Source organism: Eleginops maclovinus, chromosome 7 (assembly GCF_036324505.1).
Source record: "Eleginops maclovinus isolate JMC-PN-2008 ecotype Puerto Natales chromosome 7, JC_Emac_rtc_rv5, whole genome shotgun sequence".
NCBI lineage: Eukaryota > Metazoa > Chordata > Actinopteri > Perciformes > Eleginopidae > Eleginops > Eleginops maclovinus.
The window spans coordinates 21,401,796-21,426,637 of NC_086355.1; the positions used below are offsets into that span (position 1 = coordinate 21,401,796).

The following is a 24,842-nucleotide window of genomic DNA, read 5'->3' on the forward strand; positions in this document are numbered from 1 at the left end:
GCTGAAAGACCCAGCCACGCTTTATCTTCAGTGCCCTTGCTGATGGAAGGAGGTTTTCACTCAAAATCTCACGATACATGGCCCCATTCATTCTTTCCTTTACACGGATCAGTCGTCCTGGTCCCTTTGCAGAAAAACAGCCCCAAAGCATGATGTTTCCACCCCCATGCTTCCCAGTAGGTATGGTGTTCTTTGGATGCAACTCTGCATTCTTTCTCCTCCAAACACGACGAGTTGAGTTTTTACCAAAAAGTTCTATTTTGGTTTCATCTGACCATATGACATTCTCCCAATCCTCTTCTGGATCATCCAAATGCCCTCTAGCAAACTTCAGACGGGCCTGGACATGTACTGGCTTAAGCAGGGGGACACGTCTGGAACTGCAGGATTTAAGTCCCTGGCGGCGTAGTGTGTTACTGATGGTAGCCTCTGTTACTTTGGTCCCAGCTCTCTGCAGGTCATTCACTAGGTCCCCCCGTGTGGTTCTGGGATTTTTGCTCACCGTTCTTGTGATCATTTTGACCCCACGGGGTGAGATCTTGCGTGGAGCCCCAGATCGAGGGAGATTAGCAGTGGTCTTGTATGTCTTCCATTTTCTAATAATTGCTCCCACAGTTGATTTCTTCACACCAAGCTGCTTACCTATTGCAGATTCAGTTTTCCCAGCCTGGTGCAGGTCTACAATTTTGTCTCTGGTCTCCTTTGACAGCTCTTTGGTCTTGGCCATAGTGGAGTTTGGAGTATGGCTGTTTGAGGTTGTGGACAGGTGTCTTTTATACTGATAACGAGTTCAAAAAGGTGCCATTAATACAGGTAACGAGTGGAAGACAGAGGAGCCTCTTAAAGAAGAAGTTACAGGTCTGTGAGAGCCAGAAATCTTGCTTGTTTGTAGGTGACCATATACTTATTTTACCGAGGAATTTACCAATTAATTCATTAAAAATCCTACAATGTGATTTCCTGGATTTTTTTTCTCATTCTGTCTCTCATAGTTGAAGTGTACCTATGATGAAAATGACAGGCCTCTCTCATCTTTTTAAATGGGAGAACTTGCACAATTGGTGGCTGACTAAACACTTTTTTGCCCCACTGTATATAGTTGAGAAGTACAATATAAGACAAGCAAAAGTTTAATTTGTGGGCCATATTCCATTATACTTTTAGAGGGCCCTCGGGCCATACTTTGGACACCCCTGGCGTAGGGGGACTTGTGAAAGCCTCTGCAGTTAGGTGGAAAAACAATCTTTGACGGTGTAAACAGAAAAACTAAAAATCAGCTCCACATTATGCGTCTGTCACAGCCTTAATTGCGACTCAAACACGCTGTGATTTCTTTCAATCTTCAAATATATTTTCTCCTGCTAAACGAGAAGAGTAAATAACATTCAGACACATAAATAACTGTATTAAATGGCTTAATGTAATCAGCGCAGGGTCGACTTGCAGCAGCAGCATCAGCGCTCTCTGAAAGCTCGATTCTAAAGTGTGTTTTTTTCTTGTCTGGCAGAAGATGCAGCACTAATGAGCTCCCACCAGCCTTTAGATGAGTGAAGCACAACAAAGAAACCTGAACATCAACAGCACACAGTAACAGTAAGAAACCTTATCTCTCTCACCGCATTCATCAAGATACACCACCATTATCATTACATATCATTATAACTCCCTGAAAGTCAAATCCCCAGCCGCCTACATCCTCCCACTACACATGCACCTGTTTATTGTTCAGTGATTTTCTGTGTGATTATACAGAAGACAGGCAGTAGAATATGCTTACACTCAGCTCTGACACAGCGCAGTGTGTATTCCTGTCAGGCTCTCTTTGCTCTGTGATATAACTTAAAGAGGAGTGAGGTGACATTTTGATGCCATCCTTCTTATCTTCTTCGAACATGCATATATGCTTGGCAGTGCTTTTTCTGCTCTCTTCTTTAAATAGCAATTTTTGTATTCATATACTTATGCTAAAAATCACAGCAGAATAGAGACACTAAAACACGGCCCTATTTTTCCTCCCCTGTCGTGTGTTATATAGGTTTTTATGCATGTAATTTCTTTTATTTTTTACAAGGTCTAACAATAAATAATAAAGTGGTTTTCCTTCATGTTCAAAAGGGGCAAGAAGAAGAAGCATCAAAACTTTTCTTGTCCGACCCCCTCTAGCAAACATTGCTAATCGAAAGTCATACAAAGTTCAGATCATGGTCGTCGACGGTCGTGATATTTGATATTTTTATATAAAGAGCTTTTTGTTGCAGTAAAGAAACAAAATGCAGCCGGAGAATTAACAAGACATTTGATGCAGCCCTGAGGTGACACAGCGGGTTCCTGACCAATTCTGAAGATCTCTTCTGCAGTCCGAGGTTTTAACCAGTTCAGAGTGTATAATCAACATTCCTCATCAGCCAGACTAAACAAATATGGACCCTGAATCTAACTAGAGCTGTCTTCCATGGCAAAGGAATGTTCGCCAGGGAACCTACGTCCCAGATAAGAAGGGTTTCTAGACGTCCCTAAACAGTAAATATCTCATGTCAGCTTGTGCTCGGTCAGAAACTGGCAACCACAAAGCGCCCAAGCTGCCCCTCCTTAAGGGAGATAACAACACATCCCAAGGGGAAGGAGAACATTATGAACTGTGTCAAAGCTTAACTACCTAATACTACAGAAACATGTTTTTTGCACAATTAACACTAATCAAACATGTCATTTACAACATTAATACTTATCAAACATGTCATTTACAACATTAATACTTATCAAACATGTCATTTACAACATTAATACTTATCAAACATGTCATTTACAACATTAATACTTATCAAACATGATATTTGCACCGTTTACATTTGTCTTACATGTTATTTGTACTATACTGTATATACTTCAAACATGTACTTTACTTTACAATGAGGCTTTTGCATCATTAATTCTTATCGAACATGTTATTTGCACTAGTAATATTCATCAAATATAAAAATATCAAAGACGATATAAAATTTAAATGTATGGACATGTAACAGCATGCTTTTGGACATGTGAGTGCAAGAAAATCCAGCTGCATGTTTGTTTAAGACGTCACTAAAGATCAATGATTATATGTATGAGTAAATAACAACAACGAAAAACATTACATTTCCCATCATAATAATACTCTCTGTGGCACGGTTCATTGGGACAGGCTTCTGTCAGGCGCGGACTATGTGCAGCGGTGAGAGAAATATTCAGAAAATACTCCACTATAAATGTAAGTCTTGCATTCAAAACCATTCTTAATCAAAATATATTACATTATCCGTTACATCTGCCAAAAGTTAAGGTACTCATTTTGCTGATTTGTGTGTTATTCTTACTGCTGCGTTAATGTGTGTTGCAATGTACTGCTGTACTTGTTTGACGTTGTGCTAATATCGTTGGGTAGTTTATTCTACAGCCACGTTTTAAATTCTATAAGATCATCATTCTGTATTTTTTTTTACTACACATTGCACTTATCGTGACTGTGTTAACCCTTATGTTGTGTTTGGGTCTCCCGTGACCCGTTTCAAGTTAAAATACAATAACTACCCTCTAGTTTTTTTTATCCTAACAAGCTTCATGATATACTCCACAACAAGTACATAAAACTTGATTTTGACAATTTTAGCCAAGTCTGAAGGTTTCCCAAAAATAAAGTGTATAAGCAGTTGTTGTTGGTGACTCTGGGTCAAAATTGGCCCAATCAAGATTCATCTTTTCCTTTAGACGCTTTGATGTTTTATTGCATTAAGAATAAGGAAGTGGTAGAAAATGTGATCAACCTTTTTTTTTGTAGACCGGTGTGCTCCATAGCAGCTTTTTGCTTTCCACCTCAAAAGGGACCTTATGTATGTTGGCAGAGGTGCTTTATTATGTCTGTGGATCTTTTGACACTTACCGAGTGCCTCCTCTACTTCTCATTATACTTTCATTTAAAGTAAACACGATCCAAACAGTTATTCCTATTAGAGCCTCCCAGTTTAGTCACTACATGTACAACAGTCAGACAGTAAAATCTGGCCCTGGTACAAATAATTTTGCCTGGATTTTATGTTGAAGCTCAGGAATGCCTTATCACGCAGAAACAGAAGCATAGATTACAGGTGAATTATCGAGGGACGATTGGGTCATAAATGGACCATTGAATTCCTTCTTTAAGATTTATGAGTGTGTTCCATCAGCCAAAAGAGGCATTTTTATTCCCCGTGAAACATGTTGGCAATCCTGAGGCAATGTATTTGCTACCTGCAGTGTATTACACAGAATTGTTTTCTGCCTCACAGATTTCCCGTTATTTTATTTACACCTTAAACCTTATTTACATCTAGGAATCTGAAAGGGTATATTCTAGATAGGAGATAAAGAGAAATATGTTTAGTGTTGGGATATAAAAAGGCAATGAACACATGTGTTGCCATCTGTAATAAAGCATAAGAATCCATTCATTATGGATAATGCTGACAGGGGCGGACGTGCTACAACTGCAAGAAAACATTTTCCTTTATTGTTTTGAAGAAATGTCCTTATTTGCGTCAAATAGTCACAGATGAAAAATCATAGGAGAAATACTGTTTGAAAACTTCAAAATAGTTTAGAATTTTTGAAAAGGCCATTGCACTTGTTGCTGTCTGTAATGAAGTGTAAGAAACCATTCATTATGGATGACTTGACAGATTCATGTGATCTGTCTCTGAGACTGATAATGTGTCTCGTACCCATCAGTGATGCACTACTTTAAAAAAAGACACTTTCTATTGATCTTAAAAGCAAATATGGAACTTCAGCAACAGCCCACACAGTTACTTCTATGTCTAGTGTATTGCAAAATATAGGACATTTCACAATAAATATCCATTTCTATATATTAGTTGTTCCTCATACTCTGAGTTAGCAATCTCCACTTCAGTAACACTTACACACACCACTCTTTACACTCCATTTCAAGATTCAATATTCAAGAAGCTTTATTTATCCCGAGGGAAATTGAGGATTTCCATTCCTATCTATATTCTGAAGATTATAACAAAAGGGTTTCTTCATTCACTATTCTTGGAACATGTTATTCCTACAGACAGCTACATCTTTTGACAGTATTTACTGATTTATAAAGGGAAACAAAAAGATATCCACAGTTCCATCTGCTTCAGCTCATAGGACTTGACTGTACAATCCCTCATAGTAATTGGCCCCTTCTTGATTCCTTGAGTGGACAAAGGGTTAATAACTTCATTGGGGTCATCAGGGGGGGATCCTCCTTCCTCAGTGTTTCGTTGATGATAGTCCCACTACACCTCTAGATGGCTCAAGGTGTATGGGGTCGGATTCCAACTGGGCTGCAAGGTGACCAGCATGAGGGGTAAAAGCGGAGGGGGGCTCACCTTTATGGGTTCAGATCAGTCTCATAATACACAAATGCAGGGTGCGATTTGTAGGGGGGGATGGTGAGGATTTCCCCCCCTCTGGTTTTCCTATCCCTACCTCTGCTAAATTATTTTTATCTCCGGTGGGGACAAGGATTTCCCCCCCTTGATAGCGATGAATGCAACTTAACTGCTAGACTACTTAAACTCTTGAAATCTAACGATCTTCAGTGTCTTTACATCAGAGTAGGCTATTCAGCAGCCTTCTGGCAGACGGTGCATATTTCTGAACGTCATCGAACACAAAAACATTGTAACATTTTTGTGCGGGAACTTCGCAGGAAAAACAGCGCTGAACCAAACATGAAACGCGTTCAGAGCAGCATATCATCTTACTTTACAGGACCCATTTGCAGAATTGTGGATAGAAGAGGGCCGAAATGCTGCAGACAATGCCCCGATAGGAAAAACGAAAAAGCCACCACAAATTTGTCACCAGAGCCGACTGTTTACTTTGTCTAGTTTTCCAGACCTGTCCCTGAGTGTTGACAGCACGTTGTGCTATTTAGTGAATTATTTTGAGTGTTTGATTTAAGTTAATTGGAGGGTCTTTTCATGGAGAGCATTGATGCTGTTCTATGGTGCTTTCTGCCTGTTAGTGCGTACGCATGTTTTTGTGACGTTGAATAGAAATCCATGTATGGGTTATTAAAAGTTTTGCCATGTTGTGATGGGGACTAATCCACGGACCCGAAAAAAGGGCCTGTCTACTTTTTGCGTTTTTTTCTCCTATGTTATGCAAGTTAAAAGTCCAATGTTCTTGTCTATGAATAAATTAAAAAAAACATCCCCCCCTCTGTTTTTTTGTCAAATCGCACCCTGCACAAATGCACACAGAACGATTCACACTTGTATTTCATGAGCCGCAAAATAATTTACACTTGTATTTTCAATGCACACACAAATTCTGTGTGTTCCGTTTCACATACATGTAAATAAAATCCAAATACAGAAAAAGTTGTACATGTGTATTTTGGATCCACACATATTTTGTATCCGTTTCAAACCGCTGAACCTGCAAACACAAAGCGCTCTCTGTGCATGGATAGCTGTGCATTCGTGTGTGGGTTTTTTGAGACTGACGGTCACCTGATTAGTACTTATGTAATGTTTTACATCTATGGCCAATCAGATGTCTCCTCCATTCTAAGCCAATCACGTGAGCGCCCCCCACGAGGGTATGATTTCTTGCGTTCATGACGTAGCGCTTCATTTACGCATTTTGCGCTGTCCGGAGCTGACAGGTCAACTTCAACATGGCGTCTAGCAAAATTTTAAGTGATAAGTGTCTCTGCGTTAATGATTTAAAAGGTTTTAGGTATGAATTGTTGTGGCGTTAGTGATGTGTTACTATTAGCATGGAAGTAATATGGGTGGCATGTAATGCTAGCGTTTGCTGGCAAGTTAGCTATATAATGCTAATAGACTACCTAGGATTATTGCCTTAAATATCTAACATTAGCCATAAATGTCTTTAACTTCTTTCATTCTCTTGTTTTCTTTTTTAGTGACAGCTTAGCAAGAATGAATCCAAAGTTTCCTGCTCAAATTATATTCAAACATATATTCCGTTGTGTTTAATGATGGAGTGGAATTGAACATTTAGAGCTGATGTTAAATAGGATTAACCGGTTAAGGTCCTAGGTAGTCTATTAGCATTACATACCTGACTTGCCACCCATATTACTTCCATGCTAACAGGAACACATCACTAACATCACAAGAATTCATACCTAAAACATATTCAATCATTCATGCAGAGCGGACCGGCACCACAAGGGGGCAAAAGGGGGGCTTTGCCCCCTCATTTGAACTTTTTGCCCACTCAGTTTGATCCTCATACATCCATCAAAAAGTACAAAATATGTCACAATTATTAAATAACTATAAACCATTACTCCCCCCAATTCTAAGGGGCCTTAATTTTTCTTGAAACGGTTGTTAACTTACAAAGTAAAAGGACAAATAAATATTTGTTTACTTGTTTCATTCTGTTTCTATTCATCTGCTCGGTAAACTCGCACGCGCCGCTCGCACTTTTCTTGATAGCCCACACACGTACAGTACCTGAGAGCACTTCACTGTCCCACTTAACTGCATGAATTCTGCTTTCTGCCGCTTCGACATATATATATATATATATATATATATATAATACCCACGTGGGGGCGCGCTCATGTAATTGGCTTAGAATGGAGGAGACATCTGATAGGCTATAGATGGAAAACATTACAAGTACGAATCGGGTGACCATCAGGGGAGTCTCAAAAAACCCACACACGAATGCACAGCGGTCCATGCACAGAGGTTTGAAATGAATGAAAAATTTGTGTGGATCAAAAATACACAGAACTTTTTTCTGTATTTGGATTTTATTTATATGTATGTGAAACGGAACACACACAACGGAATTTGTGTGTGCATTATACAAGTGTAAATGCTTGTGCGGATCATGAAATACAAGTGTGAATCGTTCTGTGTGCATTTGTGTATTATGAGACTGATCTGACCCCATAAAGGTGAGCCCCCCTCCGATTTTACCCCTCATGCTGGTAACCTTGCAGCCCAGTTGGAATCCTTTTTTTTCAGCCACAGCCAGTTGCTACATAGGTCAGCAACTTCTGCCAGCGACTTCACGGCCTGTCAGAGTGTCTGCCCTCGGACACCCGTTCCTTTCAGAAGCCTGGTGGTTGATGCAACCGACCTCCACTCGAGGAGGTTGATGCAGCCTTGTTGTACTGCTCTGGCCTCTATGTCCGACTACTTTAACTGTTTGCGCTGTAGATTTGATCAACTGCAGCCTCCTATGGTAATGGTTATTTCAACAGTGAACAGGGAATTTAGTGAGCTTGACCACATGATCAAATCTGGTCTGAGATATGTTGTTTGAGTCCCGAGTCGTGTCCAACTTGTTCAATTCCCTTCTTACAGAATTTTTCGTTGGTAATGTGTTTGTAACTGCTGCAACCTATGGCTCCAGAAAAATTAAGAGACCACTCCACATTTTTCTTAAATCTTAATCGATACATGTATGGCAGCCAGTCCAGTGTCTGTTGAATTCCAACACAGAGAAAATGATAATCCTGAAGTGATCTCTTTTTTTTCTTTTCAATCCTGGTTAAATAAAGATGAAATTGAATAAAAGTGTTCTGTTTGAACAAAGGCAATGTTGTCTGAGCATCCGCATGTTAGTGGGCCGGTGGTAGTTATCCTTACTTCCACGATAATAGTTGTTGGAAGAACATGGTTGTGCCTCCAGGTATAGCGGCCTTGGGACAGACTTGTTTTGCAGCAAGTGAGTAAATGGAAGAAACTTTAACTCTACAAAACCGACCAAAAAACACGCATTTTGAACATAGCTTTATCCAAAGCTCTGATTTCTGTTCTTGAAATACAAAAACACATACATGTATGTAACATACATACAACTTGCACCAAATGAAACCTACCCAGTTGATTACTTGCATTAACTAAAATGATATTTCATATTACAAGTTGTCCCTAATGTTATGATTAAATATGCAAATGGGCATTATCTTATCTTATATGTGCCCATTTGCATCAAGTAGCTTTGCCACAAATTGAATTCATAATGACCACCATCAAGAAAGATGTAATGAGTTCAGAGATTGCAGCTCATACATTTTAGTGGCCATTGCCCTGTCTGGTCCGAATTGTACTATTTTTAGCCTTAGTACAAAACTGTCGGCAGAGTTACTTTAGATTATTCTGCTAAACCTCCCAAGTATTGAACCTACAAGAATATTCAAAATATACTGGGCTGGCCCAAAGCACTTCCAAGAAATGCCCATCATTTTCAAAAACGAGGCAAATAACCAAACCAAAATGTGCTAAAAAACATGCAAATGAACAATCTTTTTCACCAACTTGAAAAAAACATTTGCAGCATTTCCTAAAAGAGCTGCATAAACAAAATGCTGCAAGAAGCTGAAAACAGAAGCTGCATGTTTTCTTAAGTTGGTGAATGTTTTCTTAAGTTGGTGAATGTTTTCTGAATACTGCATGCAGTCCTCCTAATGGAAGTGTTTTAGACTAGATCATTTTCTTAAGTAAAAAAGGTGAATAGAGGGTTGCTTTGGTTTTTTTCCCTTGGCTAATGGAAGTAGGTTGCACTACTTTTTCTCGCTGGCTAACTACCATAAAGAGTTTGAAAACTATTCTACCATCAAACCTTACAAAGACATCCCACAGGGATAAACATATCGGAGTCAGAACAGCCTGAAACCTATTTCCTTCACGCCACTCATGGGATATTTGTACTCCTTCTGATCCTTCGCATCTGAAGGATACGCTAAAGATCTTGGAAATGTTTGAACTTGCACATCACATATCCCAAAGAGATGTATCATTTACCAGTGAATGCCAGTGATCTAAAGTCACAAACATTTGAAGCAAAAGTGTGATTCTGTCACAGATTGGTGTTTCTGAACTGACTTACCACCTCAGCAATCCACAACTGTCCTCCGTGGAATACCACACACATGTCTCTAGCAATATGTTCCGACATTTGAATCTTATGCCCCTTTTCCACCAAACCGGATCCGGTTCAAGATCCGATTTTTTGCTTTTCTGGTTCTAGCCTGTAGCACCCCTTGTGCTTCCACGGCTCAGAGGCCGAGTGGAGCTCAAGTGGAGCTGCGTCATTGCGTCATCGTTTGCGTAATGACGTAACAGTTTACGTGCCCTCTTATGACAACAACGTCAATAGAGGACTGCGTCGGGTCAATGGTTGTGCCGTTTTTAATCATGCTAGGCCAGATTAAATTAAAGAACTACTTCTTCAACCTTATACTTCTCTCTAGAGAGCCGTGGTTCAGCGGCATTTACCTCCCGCTGGAGTGCTGCTCGTCCACCGGCGTTTATTCTAATATTAACTCACGGCGGTGTTCGTTGAAAAGTATTCACTGTCTGACTGTCACACAAGCTGACCCCCCCACCCCATAAGTGAATGTGTTTCAGTCTGAATTGACGCTGTTTGGCATCACAATGCTGTTATGAAAGTGTCTCTGGCTTTAGACAGGTAATGTTAGCATAGCAAGCGAGGCTACTCTGACTATCTTCACTACTTTGCTATCCTGATGTGGCATAAGCCGTTTTCTACAGGCACATTGTACCGGCGTAGTTTTCGTTATGGTTTTACTTCTGATGGCAGCCTGTGTAGCCCATCTATTGATTCCTTCCGATAGCTGCAATAGTACAAAACAACAGGAAAACGTCTGCCTGCTCTGTACTACGGTGGTGTATTGCTATCACACTAAAAAAAAAAATAATTTTCACGTTATAACGTGATATTTTCACGTTATAACGTGAAAATGTAATTATCACGTTATAACGTGATAATTTCACGTTATAACGTGAAAATATAATTATCACGTTATAACGTGATATTTTCACGTTATAACGTGAAAATATAATTATCACGTTATAACGTGATATTTTCACGTTATAACGTGATAATTATATTTTCACGTTATAACGTGAAATTATCACGTTATAACGTGAAAATATCATGTTATTTCAAGATAATGACATGGACGAAACAGCGTTGGCTTCAAAGAAATAGCCTATAAAGGAAGTAAAACGGACCGACGCGCAACCGAATTGCCCGAGATGGATGTTTCTGATAATATATGCTTTTATTTCCTACTTGGCCTGAGACACTGGGAGATATTGGCATTTCTTAGGATGGACGGAATTATAATAAGCATGCCAACGCTAAGGAGGCGACTGAAGTTCTTGGGGTTGTTCAGGAGGAAAGCCCAGTCAGACTTGGTGGATTTCTTATCTCAGAATAACGTGATAGTTGCATATCTTGTAAAAACGTGAAAATATCATATCTTGAAATAACGTGATAATTTCACGTTATAACGTGATATGATATTTTCACGTTATAACGTGAAAATATAATTATCATGAAATAACGTGATAATTTCATGTAATAACATGATACTTATCTTGTTTAAACGTGAAAAAGATCTTGTTATAACAACAAACTTTCACGTAATTACTTGATACTGAGCCTTATTTTTTTTTTTAGTGTGATAGCAATACACCACCGTAGGTTAGTGTTGCCTGACTTTATAAAGTGTGTATTTTATAAGTGCGTGGTCGCGTTGTAGTCACTTTACTGCTTTTTAACTTGTACTCGCTGTACTCGCCATGAACTAGTAAGTAAGTAAGCGTGACATATTTGGTTCTTGGATTTTGAAGGTTCCGGTTTTTCGGTGCTTAAAGTCGGCGCCGCTGCGTTGGAAACACGAAAAAAGGCTCCAGCTCCGGCTCTGGGTTGGTGGAAAAGCGGCATTAATCTCAGAGGGAATTGGTTTTGTCGAAATGCCTTACTTAAGAATGCCTGACAGCTCCTTGACTTGTGGGCACTCTGTGTGGATATTAGGGCTGAAACACTGCAATTTGGTTTCACTAAAAGTGTGTTTCCTCCCTCTTTTACTTTCCATCCTCATGAAGCATACCAACATTTTACTTTTTCAAAATGATGTGGTGGAAGGTTTTCCTTTCTCTCTCCTGAAACATCTGTTTTTTTATTAATGTATTACAAGGGTGTGCAGTTGTGTTTAACCCTAGACCCGCATAACAGGAATAATTCAATGTACCAAGTTGCAGTTGGTGATGTTTAACCAAAGTCCAACTGCGCCCCTGTGAACATTTTGTCAAAACTAGGTAAATCAGAAAGTAAACAATCCACTTCCTTTATCTCAAGTGTAATACAGGAATTCCCCCAAAGATCAAATTCCAAAAAAAGGTTACTTACCACACATAATTATCACCTCCGCAATGATTTAGAAGTCAATGTTTCTCAAGACATATAAACATTGAGAAGTGCATTGAGAAATACAAACAGTATATAACACCAGAAAACAATTTCAGGAAGACTTGTTTGTTAGGAACTGGTACATCAACTTCTGAACAGCTTGAAGGAATAGCTAATGCTATAAACAAACAGTTGCATGACTTCACGTCACCTCCACTAAGGTGGGACTTATATGAGGCATCCGAACGAAAGTCAATAAAAAAGACAAAGGGACATGGAAGTGTTCAAATGCAAACTCACTTTGGGGTTTTAAGACTGATTCCCGCACCACTCCATTGCGACAATGACATTAATTTAGATTCAGACTGTTTACTGTGGAACAGAACCACAAATGGCACTCCTCTTCCTGGAGTAAAGGTGTTATAACATGACTCATTACATTTCATATACAGAGTCTCAATATGGTACTCACTTCCAGTTTAGCCTGAAATTAAAGGAAATGTATGTTGCCTTAAGGATAGTTTAAATGTATGCCTGTATATATGCATGTAGTCAACACTGTAAGAATACATTTGGACCTTGACTGTGGTTGTCCATCTTTCTAACACAGCTTCAGAGTCAAATGTACCTCATCACTGGTCGAACTTTTGCAAAACCTGGAGAGATGAAGCATCTTTGAACTTCCACCATTTATTGTGTACTTAAGAAGAGGGTCAGAATTTGTTACTCCAACATAGTGTATAATAACATGTCAAATGGACAGATGAAATTGATGTGTGTCCTCTGTTGGTTTAGAATGTTACACCAAAAAACCCAAAGGGATCAGTACTTCATAACCTGTGGGTGTGAGTATAAAATCCATATTTGTTTGCGATTTCATCTACGCATGACTATTTGCTCTTCTAACTTTGAACTAGCCGAATAATGCTGTGCTCAATAAAGTATTGACCTTGTCAGAGTAGAGAACTCACTATACTGTCTTACTGTTGCCACTTATAATCAAGCTGTCTTGATAGAGCGTTATTGTATAAATATCCAAAGTACAGGTTTGCTTTTCACACCGACGCTGAAGCTTGCTTATCTTTAAATTACTGAAGGATATCTCTTATACAGGATTTGAATTGAAACCAAATAATCTGTTCCTCCCTGACTTGTGCAAATACCTTATAAAAAATGTGTATCTCTCGCATTCAGCCCACCAATTTAAGCTGATAACCCCCAATAATGTCCTCTGAAAGACTTCTGTCGTCTGGTAAATTGCTCAATTGTCGCTAAATAATGTTAATCCTGTGAATTTGCCAGACTACAAGATGAAACTCTTTGCTCAAAGCACTCACAGTGTTTGTGTGTGTGTGGTAGTGTGTGGTAGTACATAAATGAGGGATGTTAGTGTTGGCGTCTGGCACTGGAGATGAGTAGAATAAAAGATGTTGAATTGAAGAATGGCTCAGGAGGCCAAAGTCCGTGCTAAAGAGGCAGTGTTTTTATTCAACAAATATTTCAATGTACAAAGTGGAAGAACTAAAGTCCCTGGAAAATTTGACTCATTAAAAAGAACTGCATTTTCTCAGCAAGCTGCCAGAAACAACCACTCTCACACACCCTTCTGCCAAACCCTAATTGGGCTAAAACACTGCATTAGAGAAATTACTAATTATACCTGATTATACCAGGAACAAAGCAAACATTTAAACTAGCAGTATTTAAAGGTGAGCAACTAATAATAAAATCTTCAGAATTGAACCTCCCGCTGCCCTAACTACCCTTTGGTCACACAAAAGAATATGAAACGATTACTTGGCCCTTCCTCTTCGACTCCTAATGATCAGAATAAGACTGGTACCAAAAGAAAATTAAGCAAATGTGACTGATGAATACAAACTGTGGAGACAAGCACACAATGTTGTTTTCATTGCATTTGAAGGGCATTCCATCAACAGGTATGGAACAATAAGCTTTGTCAGAGGTTTCCAGATTGGCTATACTAAACTATATTACTATTACTAATAATATTACTAATACTATACGTATTGCTGTAATCCTCCTGTGGAACAAAAAAAAAAATGTCCCAAACAAGAAACAAACCTCGATTTGTCTATTCATTTGTTTCAAATTGACAAATAACTGTTGTCTTAAATCAGCTAGTTTTGGTCTTGTTTCAAACTCTCCAGAAACAAAGACCAAATATTGCAGCAATTCTTGATTCAAAAATGTCTGCTTTTTCTTCAAAGGCAAAAAGTACCTCCAGCTAGTGAAGAAATCTTTTTGCATGATTGAGGAAATTGTATCAAGCTTTTCTGTTTCAATTAAGCTTTTCTGACGGGATAATCTAAAATCTGAATAGAAATGCTTTAATGGATACACAGCTAGTGTGTTGCACATTTCTCAAGAAAGGAAACATTAGGTATTGATATTTGAAAAGCTAGAACATATGACAGCATCTTAGTCTGTTTTAGTTTGACTGGTGCTCTTCAGACAAACACATGGAATCATGGCCAGCAAACCCTGATTGCTGAGGCTTTGATCCATTTTGTCTGTCTCCAATTTTCTATTCTGTTGAGTTATCTGAAAAATAAGATGGGTTTTAACAATACAGAACACCCTTAGTTCATCAAAATCGAAAGAAAAATGCTGCATAGTGTTTTTCTGTGAAACATGTTAGAATTCCTCCTTGGCATTTCTACAAATTTCTACAAATGCCAAGAGAAACCTGTTGGAGTGATTCCCGAGGCTGTCAACATTTTAGAGTTAGAGCAATGTTTGTTTGTCTTGATAAACTTGCAATAAAGAGTCTTGTTTCTGACCACCTGATGAATAAAAGTAAATTATTATTTTAGCTCTGTTGTGATCAACCTCATCATGCTACAGATGCTACCACTTCACGTTTATTAAAACCGACGTGGATAACCCTATCAAATTATATTTTCCAATCAGACTCAGCCATTGCAATGATTGGGTCTAATTACAAGTAAACACACACACTGATGTGATGTTATGATCTGAAACTACAATGCCATGGACAAATGAAGGATATCGCCCTGTTTCATACTCAAATAGTGTGTGCATGTGGCTTTCTGTTTACTGCTGTAGGGAGAAGAGGTTGATCCAACCTTGAATGAAGGTTCCTTGATAAAAGAAACACATTTTTTAAGAGGTTTTTCTCTTGTAAATTTAATCCAAGAGAAATTCAGATTTATTTCTCACAATATTTTAGGTTTTTTTCCTTGGAATATTACCAACCTACCAACCTATGGGAAAAGGAGGTTGCAGAAATAGAAACCTCTCTGGAGCTGGTCAAAGCGACCAGGTCAGTTCATAACCAAATTACTAGCTATTTTTCAGCTTTCACTAATGCTGAAAACCCTCTATTCCTTCTGTCTCTCTGGAATGCGGCATTGTTTTTAGGATTCCTGTTGATGAAAAACTAAAGGTGAAGTTTAAACTCAAAAGTAAATTTATTCATACCAATAGTACAACATGACAGCAGACATTATATGACCTTTTGAGCTGTCGAGAGCGAGTGTGTTTCTCTGCAGTGACACCAACGCCCTGTGTTTCATAATATTGCTTACCTTGTCTCTTTTAATTAGCTTGCTCGTGTAGATTCAGCGAAAAAAGGGCAGTTCATGACCTATTGAGGTTTCATGCTGTACAGTTTGGAGGCAAATTGATCTGTGTGACGTGATTCTGTTTTAAATGAGCGTCAATTCACTTTGCCTTCCAACGACTTACCGCTTGACTTAACAATGAGAACACATTCTATAGATTGCTCCCCAGGTGACATTATGTTTGACTTGTAAACAGGAGCTGAGTATACAGTTCTAGTATGGTACTTTATTTTTCCGCCATAATATAAAGATACAAATCTTATCTGTTTGGCAGCTGTAGTATCTGGTATATAATATTATAATCTTTACATAAAAAGCTTCTGGGCCTCCAAATATCTAAGAACTAGCTTTTTTGAATATTCTGATTATTGAAGTAGCAAATTATAGCCTGACGTCTTCCTGTAGAAATGTTATATCTCCTTCTGTTTTTCCCAATCACTTCAACAAAACAAAAATGTTCTTGAAGCCATCTCGTGGCTGCTTGAGGGACTACACTTCCCTAGAACAACTTTAGCTTTGGTGGTTTCTTGTTGTGCACCTCTAAAGATATCATTTGACTTTTTGGCATAACTCATGTATTCATAGGATGTGTTCCAAATTGCCTTTTTGTACTTTTAGTACGTACTGCAGCTCTCTAAAGAAGTGCGTATGTTGCATGCCATGTGCAAACGATTGGGACTTACTACTTAGTCATGACATTGCGCCTTTGACCCTCTTACTCATATATCTGTCGCAATCTGTAGCGCATAATTATGATGAACTGTCATTAGGCTGTCTGTGCTCTCTAGGCGGCTCATTCACTGTGACCTTTCTCCAGTGCAGAGGATGGTGGTTAGGAATAGCAAGAAAAGATTCCTGTTTGCATGCTTTTAGATACAACTGGAGGCATTTAACATCCTGTCTTTTACATTCAATCTGTTCGGAAATACTCAATCTTTTTTATGGCTTCATAAAGGGTATGGCAGTATAATAATTGGAAGGCATCCACGCTGTATGTTATGAACAAATAGAATGAAGTCATTCCTTCCCATATTTGGTTAAGGCCACCAGTTGAATTCTGCGGATTGGATTGAGATCAAGAATCAAGTAATATTATTTATTGAATGACTGGAAAATAAGTGTACGTTTTGAGCATGGTGCTAGCATCATGCATGCTCAATCCCCCTTTTAATATTTGAGGTTTTTAGTGATGGGGCTCGACAACTATCGGATGGTTTGACATTAGACTTTATAGATTTAGGAGTGGTTCTCTTAAAGTGTCAACATAAGGTCAATATTTGATTGTTTGAAATATATTAAAAACTATTGACATTCAAGTCAGCCTTGGTTGTGCTTTTTGCTCAGTACTTATAGTAAATGTTGACATGCACAACCATTATGAGCATGTACGTACAGCTTCACAGATCAGGTAGGTAGATCATATCTTCGATACACTTTTCTCTGATCATGCTGAACGTGTTTGGCAGTTGTACAATTCCTGCTTTTTGTTTGATGTTTGGAAAATCTGAATGATTTGATAACAAGCTTTGTGAGACCACTAACCCATGGATGACTGTGTTTGTTCTTCCGACAAAAGAGGTACAGACTACATTGACAATGATTCAAGGACAAGACAGTCCGGTCTCAAAATCTTGAGTTCAAAGAATGCGATTGGCCCAAAATTCCCTTCTGTATTTAGCAGTATAGGAAGAAATGTAAACCCATTTAATTCCTGCTACTTGAGACTTTGATTCAAGGATAGGTAAATTATTTCATCTCACATTGGCTTGTGGTAATGTAGTTAAAAGCAGTAGATGAGGATAGAAAGTTTTGCTTTTACTCAGGGCTACAGTCATCATAACGGTTGGTGCAGTGGTGCAGGGACGTTCAGGACAAGCCATGCCAACTGGAAATCCACCGACTGTACCACCGCTACTTTGCATTACTGCTTAGATGGTACACAAATCATGTGGAGGCTGCAAATCTCAATGAGAATCCACTGAGACACTTCTCATTGAGATGCACATTCCTGCTTTTCCACCCCCTCCCCACCCCCACACACACATCAAAGCCAGGAGTGAAATAATTGGATTTTTCTGAAGTTGTGTAAACGTGTAAACTATGAGGACGGTCAGCATTGGTGCAGAAAGAAGATAAAGGTATATATGTTGGGTATTTATTTATCATATTGCTCATTATACTACATATTACAACTGACTTTTTGTTCTTGTACATTTTGCTTACCTTAAACAATGGAAAATTATGATGCGGTAGCCTAGTTACCAAACAAAGTCTGGAAAGATGTCTCATTCAAATTGTTTTCAACAGTTGACCTAGATGCGTTTCAGTTATGTCTGTCCTGCTACTTTTCTTTTTTTTGCTCACTCATAAGACCGCATACAATTCAGATGATGAGCAAATAAGAAATGTGTCAGGAAGGGTAAAAAAAACATTGTCTCATACTTAAATTGCACTGTGGTACATCCAACCAAGCATGCTGTATTATCACTGTTGGCAGGGTTACTGTACTGTATTCTGTTACAACTACTAGTTACATGGGAAATCAGTAACCTTATCTAAGTATCATAATACAACAGTAATGTTACCTGATTACTTTATGTTGATTACCTCAAAATCAAATGATACAAATACATATCAATAAGAGGTTTTTCACTTAAAAAGGCCCTATTTGCTTTTGGGGTTTTAAATAGGTTTTAGTGCCTGTAAATGCTCTGCAAAGGCTGAACGTTTTTTTTACCACCCCACCACCCCTGCCTGAACGACCTCCATTGGACTCCTTTGGTTACTTCCAGAACATAGTGACATCACTATGTAATACTTGTAATTCTATTTTCGAATACATTGTACATTATATTGTAAGGTGCGGGGCATTTCCAACAGATCTCTGAACGGTTGACGAATCACAATAGAGCTAACCAATCAGAGCAGACTGTAAAGACATCATAGGCAGTTTGAGAAAAAGAGCTTTTTGAACATTAAATGATGTAAACATGTCCCAGTAGAGACACTAAATACAAATATGAAACTGAAAGGGAGCAGAATAGGGCCCCTTGAAGTGCATTATGTAAAACAACAGAACAATTAAACATAAGCATGAGAGAAAACTGGGTATTTAGTATCAAAAACATGCATTTTCAAATTATAATCTAGGCCTACAAAGTAAGAATAGCGTTGTAATCCAGCTAATAATCCCCATTTAAAAAACATATATCATTCTGACACAGTTAGCATTTTTGTATCCTGATTATGTAATCCCGTGACAGGAAATCCCTCACTCCCAAAGCTTATGTATAATATAAACATAGACAAATGTGTAAAAAACGGTTACGTATGTCATCAATCATATAGCAAGTTGTTCCACTTCATCTGTATATGGGGCATATTCTTTTCTTTATTTTCCCCCCAAGTTTTGTCCACGGCCCCACTTTTCCCGGAAAGTGTCTGGGCCAACCACTTCCCTTATCCCACCGCAGCTGTTAATACAAGACGCAAAACATGAAATGATACACAAAAAACTAGAAAAATAAAGTGTGAACAGAACAGCCCAAAAAGTCCAGAGACCCTCCCTGCTCTAAATGCTCTCTCATGCAAAACCCAACCAAAGGTCTGCTTCCTGGCCAGAAAAAACACAGCGCCACCCAAGGCCCTGACCAAGCTAAATCTCCAGACCACAGACCATTTAAGGAGTGCCTTCCACTCAGCCTGTTGACCTTTATGAATTGATTGGCAATTGTGTGTGACCTTTTTTATTTTTCATTTGTCTTGTTTTTGTTTTTTGGCAGATTTTTCTCAAACATTCTCCAATGTCACCTACACAATATATTAAAGCAACTCTTTGAAGTGCAAACTACTGTACCAGCACACTCATGCATTCACATCAATGCTAATGCAGACATGCATTCATCTGGGTCTAGAGCACGCTCATTATATTTGCATGAATGTACACATTGTTGTAAAACCAGCTGAAGGCCAATATTTGAAATTCCACTCCTGCCAGAGAGCTGTGTGCTTCTAACAATTTAACAAGACATGCAAGACATTTATCAATGAAAGTTTAATAACAGCCTTTTAGCTTTTTCAATGATGATCATTAACCCAAATGTGTTCTTGTGTAGTTTCTTTATTTCTTAAAATACCCATTGCAGTCTGTAAAAGATTGTTTTGAACTCTTCAAACATTGCCCCTCCTTAAGGTGGCAAAACTCAGTCCAGATTTGTTTATACATTATTATTTTGTTATGTTTTTATTATTATTTATTTCAGTTTAATTTAAAAAACATAATCACACTTTTGGCAATATTATATATGTTTTTCCATTTTCCTCCAGCTCTATATACTCAGACAATACAAAGGAAAAAAATCATGAAAGAAAAGAACATAAATGGAAATAAACAAGTGGACAATTATTTATAAATGATTTCTGATTCAAAACAACGTGCTTCGTGTTGAGTAGTCTCAAAAGTGTTTTGTTGATGCACGAGTATGGAATCTTTCTGAATTGTTTGCATAACTAAAGCTTTGTTTGGTATAAACATTTTCCTGGGAATGTCGCCACAGAAAATCAGTTCGTAATACTGCAAATGTTACGCCCTGAGAAATGGGAAGAAATATTTGCAAGAGGGAAATATTTAGCGAGTGGAAGTGGAGCTTTGTCAGTGAACATTCTATTGAATTGCATTTACAAAAAGCTTTCTTTTGTACACAGCAATTATGTAAGACTCGGCACATACTCGGTTATATCTGTTGCAATGAAATACTTTTAACACCTCTAACCTTTCACAAAAGCCAGTTAAGTGCATTAAACATGGAATGAAAAGATAAAATAATAAATAATTGTAGGTTCACAGCTGAGTTGATCCGAATTTGCGTTGGCCAAGGTTTCTTTCTACTTCCAGGCAGGGATCTCTTTTCTGAACGGTTGCTGCCAGCGCGGAGCTGTTTTACCACGTATCATGTCAATGCAACTTTAGACTATCTAGTAATCAGTGTACAACAGTTTTACCTTGTTATAAATACTAGCATCACAAATACATGCAAACTGCTTTTTTTAGCAAGCATTTCAAAACATTTTGAACATGTAGATTACATTATTTACATTTATGGTTTTATTTGACCATTGTATGTTTAATGCTATATTATCTTTTAGAACTCATTACATATGTTGAGCATCATTACAATGAATGTGCTATTCCTTGCCAACAGTAGCAGGCTATTAGTGTATCAGATTTGAACTTTTCCCAGAAATAAATAAATATTGCAATACATTCATGAGAGGGCCTCGGGCTCTATCACTATTGTGTTGCCTCTTTCAGCGATAATAGTGACATTTATTCAAATTAAAATTGCCATTTAAAGTATTTTAATTGAAACACCTAAAAGCTTGTGAGGACGCAGTGTCAGAAAGAATAATTGGACCCCAAGGACACAACATTTGCATTAAAAAAAATGTCACTGCCCTCCAAGAGCAAAGTAATTGGACTTGTAGGTGTTTTTCAGCTCCAACAGTGTGCTTTTTTCGGATTCCCCTGCCATCTGCTCTTCACTTTGAGGTTTCCCAGACAGTTTATTCTCGTGTGATAAAACAGCAATCTAACGTCACATTTTAAAGTGCTATAACAGCGTTATAGGTGGCCGGGCAGCACACTTTGAACCTTGAATGTGTCTGGAGTGCAGTGGGAAAGGAAAGGGTGTCATTAGGTTGTCATTCACCCTCATGTTAGGGAGGTTTTCGGCACTTCTACTTCATAATGTTTTGGCCGTACCGCTGTTTTGATCGATGCCAAGGTGTTGAACTAAGGTCGTAGCCGGTGTGCAAGGTGTGATGATGAATCACACACTGTGGCTAAAGGGTCAGACTTTAACCTCGCGGCTCTGCCTCAGTGCGTCTCGGTAGAACGCTTCCTATCCAAAGGGGTCTCTTTTTTCTTTTGCACAACTCCAAAAAAGAATCCTTTTGGACTGAATGTGGGCGGAGGAAGTTGGGGTTTGAAGTCAAGTATCATGTGTCGAGGCAAAAACATCTTGTTGAGTTTGCAAACCCCATCATCGCTCCTTGCTGCAGTGCTTAGTGTAGCACCATCTGGCCCACAGCTGAAAACTATTAAGATCCACTGGAACTTCCTCCTCACTATTTCTCTCCGGTTTGAAGGCAAGTAAGTAGCTTTTCATCTCAGTTCTGTTGTTGTTTGCACGTTTCTCTCCATAGAGCTTGCCTGTCTCTTTCCTGTAAAGGGTAGCGGGGAGATAAACCATGTCAGGGTGCTGTATTTGATCTGCGGAAGTTTAAGGCTTGTGAGAGCACAAGCCTGGCTTTTAGATTAGACACCACGGTCGTTTCAACTGAGGAATTCTGACTGGGACTAAATTCATAAACAGATTGCGATGTCAAATCCTTAGCCAGCAAGATTCCAGAGCCTTAGTGAAAGCAAAGTGAAGAAAACAAAGGATCTTTGTCGATTTTCTTCTTTCTCTGAGGCTTTATGTTGGGACCACAGTGATTGCTCTGCTTCTATTCCATGGTGAAGCCCGCTGCCTTTTACTGCATATGGGTCAGATTAGTGACTGGCAGAGAGGCTCTTAGAAATGGGACGTTAACGTTTAGCTTTTCTCCTCTTCCGTTTATTCATTTTTTAAATGAGTCTTTTTAAACATTGTTTACTTTCAACTTGTGCATTATGATTCTTTTTCAGTTTTAGCTTGTTGTTTGGGCTTGAGGGAGTTGACTCAACAGGGTCAAAGTAGGTCATGCTCATTTCCAGAAAAAGTCTTTCCCAAAATAAATTCCTAATGTTTGAGTCACTGAAGGTAAGCTGTTAGACTCTTGACATGGATTTTGCTTTGCATTTAAGAGGATATTCAAAGTGAGTGAAGTATTGGCATATAGTTTCCATTACTTTTAAAACACAAGTTCAGAAACACAATTCAGAACAAATATTTTGCATTTCTAGTTGGTTTCATACCTAAATAATGGGCTTAAGTTATTTTCCAAGCTTTTTTGAGAGTTTTACTTTTATTTCTTTGCTGTGTAACCCCATTCTGTGATTTAAAGTAGCATTTAAACATGGCATAATTCTTGCGGAGAGCCAGGTATGGACTGTTGAGAGACATTAAACCCATTTTTATGTGTTTTCTATACACACTCTTCTAGTGAAGAGCTGAGCAGACTTAACCTGATGCTCCCACTGCAGCTGGCAAACATCGCAGGGAGACTGAGGAAGTTTGCAGCTCAGTGTTAAGTCTGGGTGTATGTGTAGGTGTGTGTTTATGTTTCCATGTGTGTGCGTCCCGGGGTCGACAGCCCTCCCAAGGGGGTGCTGTTGATTCACCAGACAGGAAGCTATTAAAACAGGCCAAACAGTGCAGCTGCCAATCAAAATGAGTGACATCACAGTCAGGTGTCAGGCGAGGCAATGCATTACACCACAGTGTGTCACACACAAACAGAAAAGTAGCCAGGCTCTGATTGTGGCCAGACCAGCCTCTACTTTAAGAACTTAAAGCTCTTAATGGTGACTTTAAGGGACGCCGTAAGCCAATCCACAGGATCAGGATTGGAGCCAATTAAGCTTTTTTTATTTTATTCCGTATCGGAAATAAAAGCCTGATAAGTTTCCAATCCTTCGTTTGTTGCCACAAGTTTAACTTAGTGAATAAAAGCTGTAAAACATGCCTTATGTAATTTATATTTTAAATTCTAGAACACAGCCCCTGTGGGAGTTCATTTAAAAGCTTATTTAGGCTACATTCAAGGTGTACCACACCTCTAGTGCTGCACTTATATACATACAGTATATTGTTCTATGTTCCTGATGGGAATGAAGAGAGGCAGTCTAAATCCCCTCCATACTTTCTGCCGAAAAAACATTATTTTGGTCTCTCTTCCCAGGTTTTGATAAAAAAAAAAACATTGTGTCACCAGAAGCTGTTGAAGAAAAGCTGTATTTTCTTAATACGGTTCTACACTGCAGCCAATGATAGTGATTTTTGCTTTGAAGTGAAACGCAGCAGTGCACCTAAATCCAAAAAGCCAGCTCTCTAAAATACTAAGGCCACCACTGCCAAGGTCTTAATTTGTCAGTCCAGATACAGAAGAGTAGTTTGGTGCTGCGACGTGCAGAATAACACCCTCCACAGCTTTGGTGAAATGTAAACAATAGCAGTGTCCTTGTTCATCGGCCCATGCAATGTCAACAGCAGCATGTTAAACCTGTAAATAAGAACCACAAGTTGTCTTTCTGAGCAGCAGAGATATTCTGTTTTGGCAGACTGAGGAATGTCCCAGTCTCCACCCTGAAGCTTGTTCCATTTAACTTTTTCTCCAGCCCTTTGCAGGGCCTCTTGCATTAAAATACCCCACTTACTGTGAGAAACCACATACATTGTATCTGCAAACTGTTTCCCTCAATCATATATTAATATGTATCCTATTATGTACAGTCTGCAGCTAAGATGTTTTTCCTTTCCGTTTTAGGAAGTTCGAAAAGGCTGTTCAACGCAAAATCAGAAATAATTGGAGCTCTGTCACCAAAGTCTCTATTTTTAAAGGATGGATTGTCACTACCGTCTCCTAACAGATATATGCAGTTAGTTTTTTCACTTGATAGCATAGCTCCATCATTTTGCAGTGGCACCTCACTGCTATTCAGTCGCAGCTAATGACCCATTACCTCCTATTTTACAGTGATCGATTTGTTTCCACATACTTCAGTTTTTATCTATTTTTTTTCAGACCCAACGACTACTGGTGGATAATTGCCGTTTCAAAATAGTTTATTTTTTAAATGGCACACTCATAATTGTAGTTGAGCATCATAAATGGCACTATGCAGCATAGACTTCCTTAGCGTTTGTTGCAGAGGCAGGTGATGTAACAAGCAGAGATTATTGTGAGAAGCAGCTACCCAATGAGAGATACAGGATAAACTATCTGAAATGTAGTCCCATACATATATTTTTCACTGGGCCCAGTACATTATATAAAAAATGTGTTGTGTGATGCAAGATAGAG

At 38.7% G+C, this 24,842-nt stretch overlaps 1 protein-coding gene across 6 annotated transcripts in view; it reads left to right on the forward strand.

Moving 5' to 3' along the window:
• LOC134867673 (PTB domain-containing engulfment adapter protein 1) overlaps positions 1–24,842 on the forward strand; it is a 118,028-nt gene that overhangs the window by 46,622 nt on the left and 46,564 nt on the right. The window contains exon 2 of one of the 6 annotated variants that reach the window (XM_063888407.1): positions 1,508–1,593. The exons of 2 other annotated variants lie outside the window; for them this stretch is intronic. The gene's annotated coding sequence lies outside the window, so the exon portion shown is untranslated. Of the gene's footprint in view, positions 1–1,507; positions 1,594–21,831; positions 21,988–24,842 lie in introns of those variants that run through there. 3 more of the 6 variants (XM_063888408.1, XM_063888410.1, XM_063888409.1) reach the window with 3 other exon arrangements.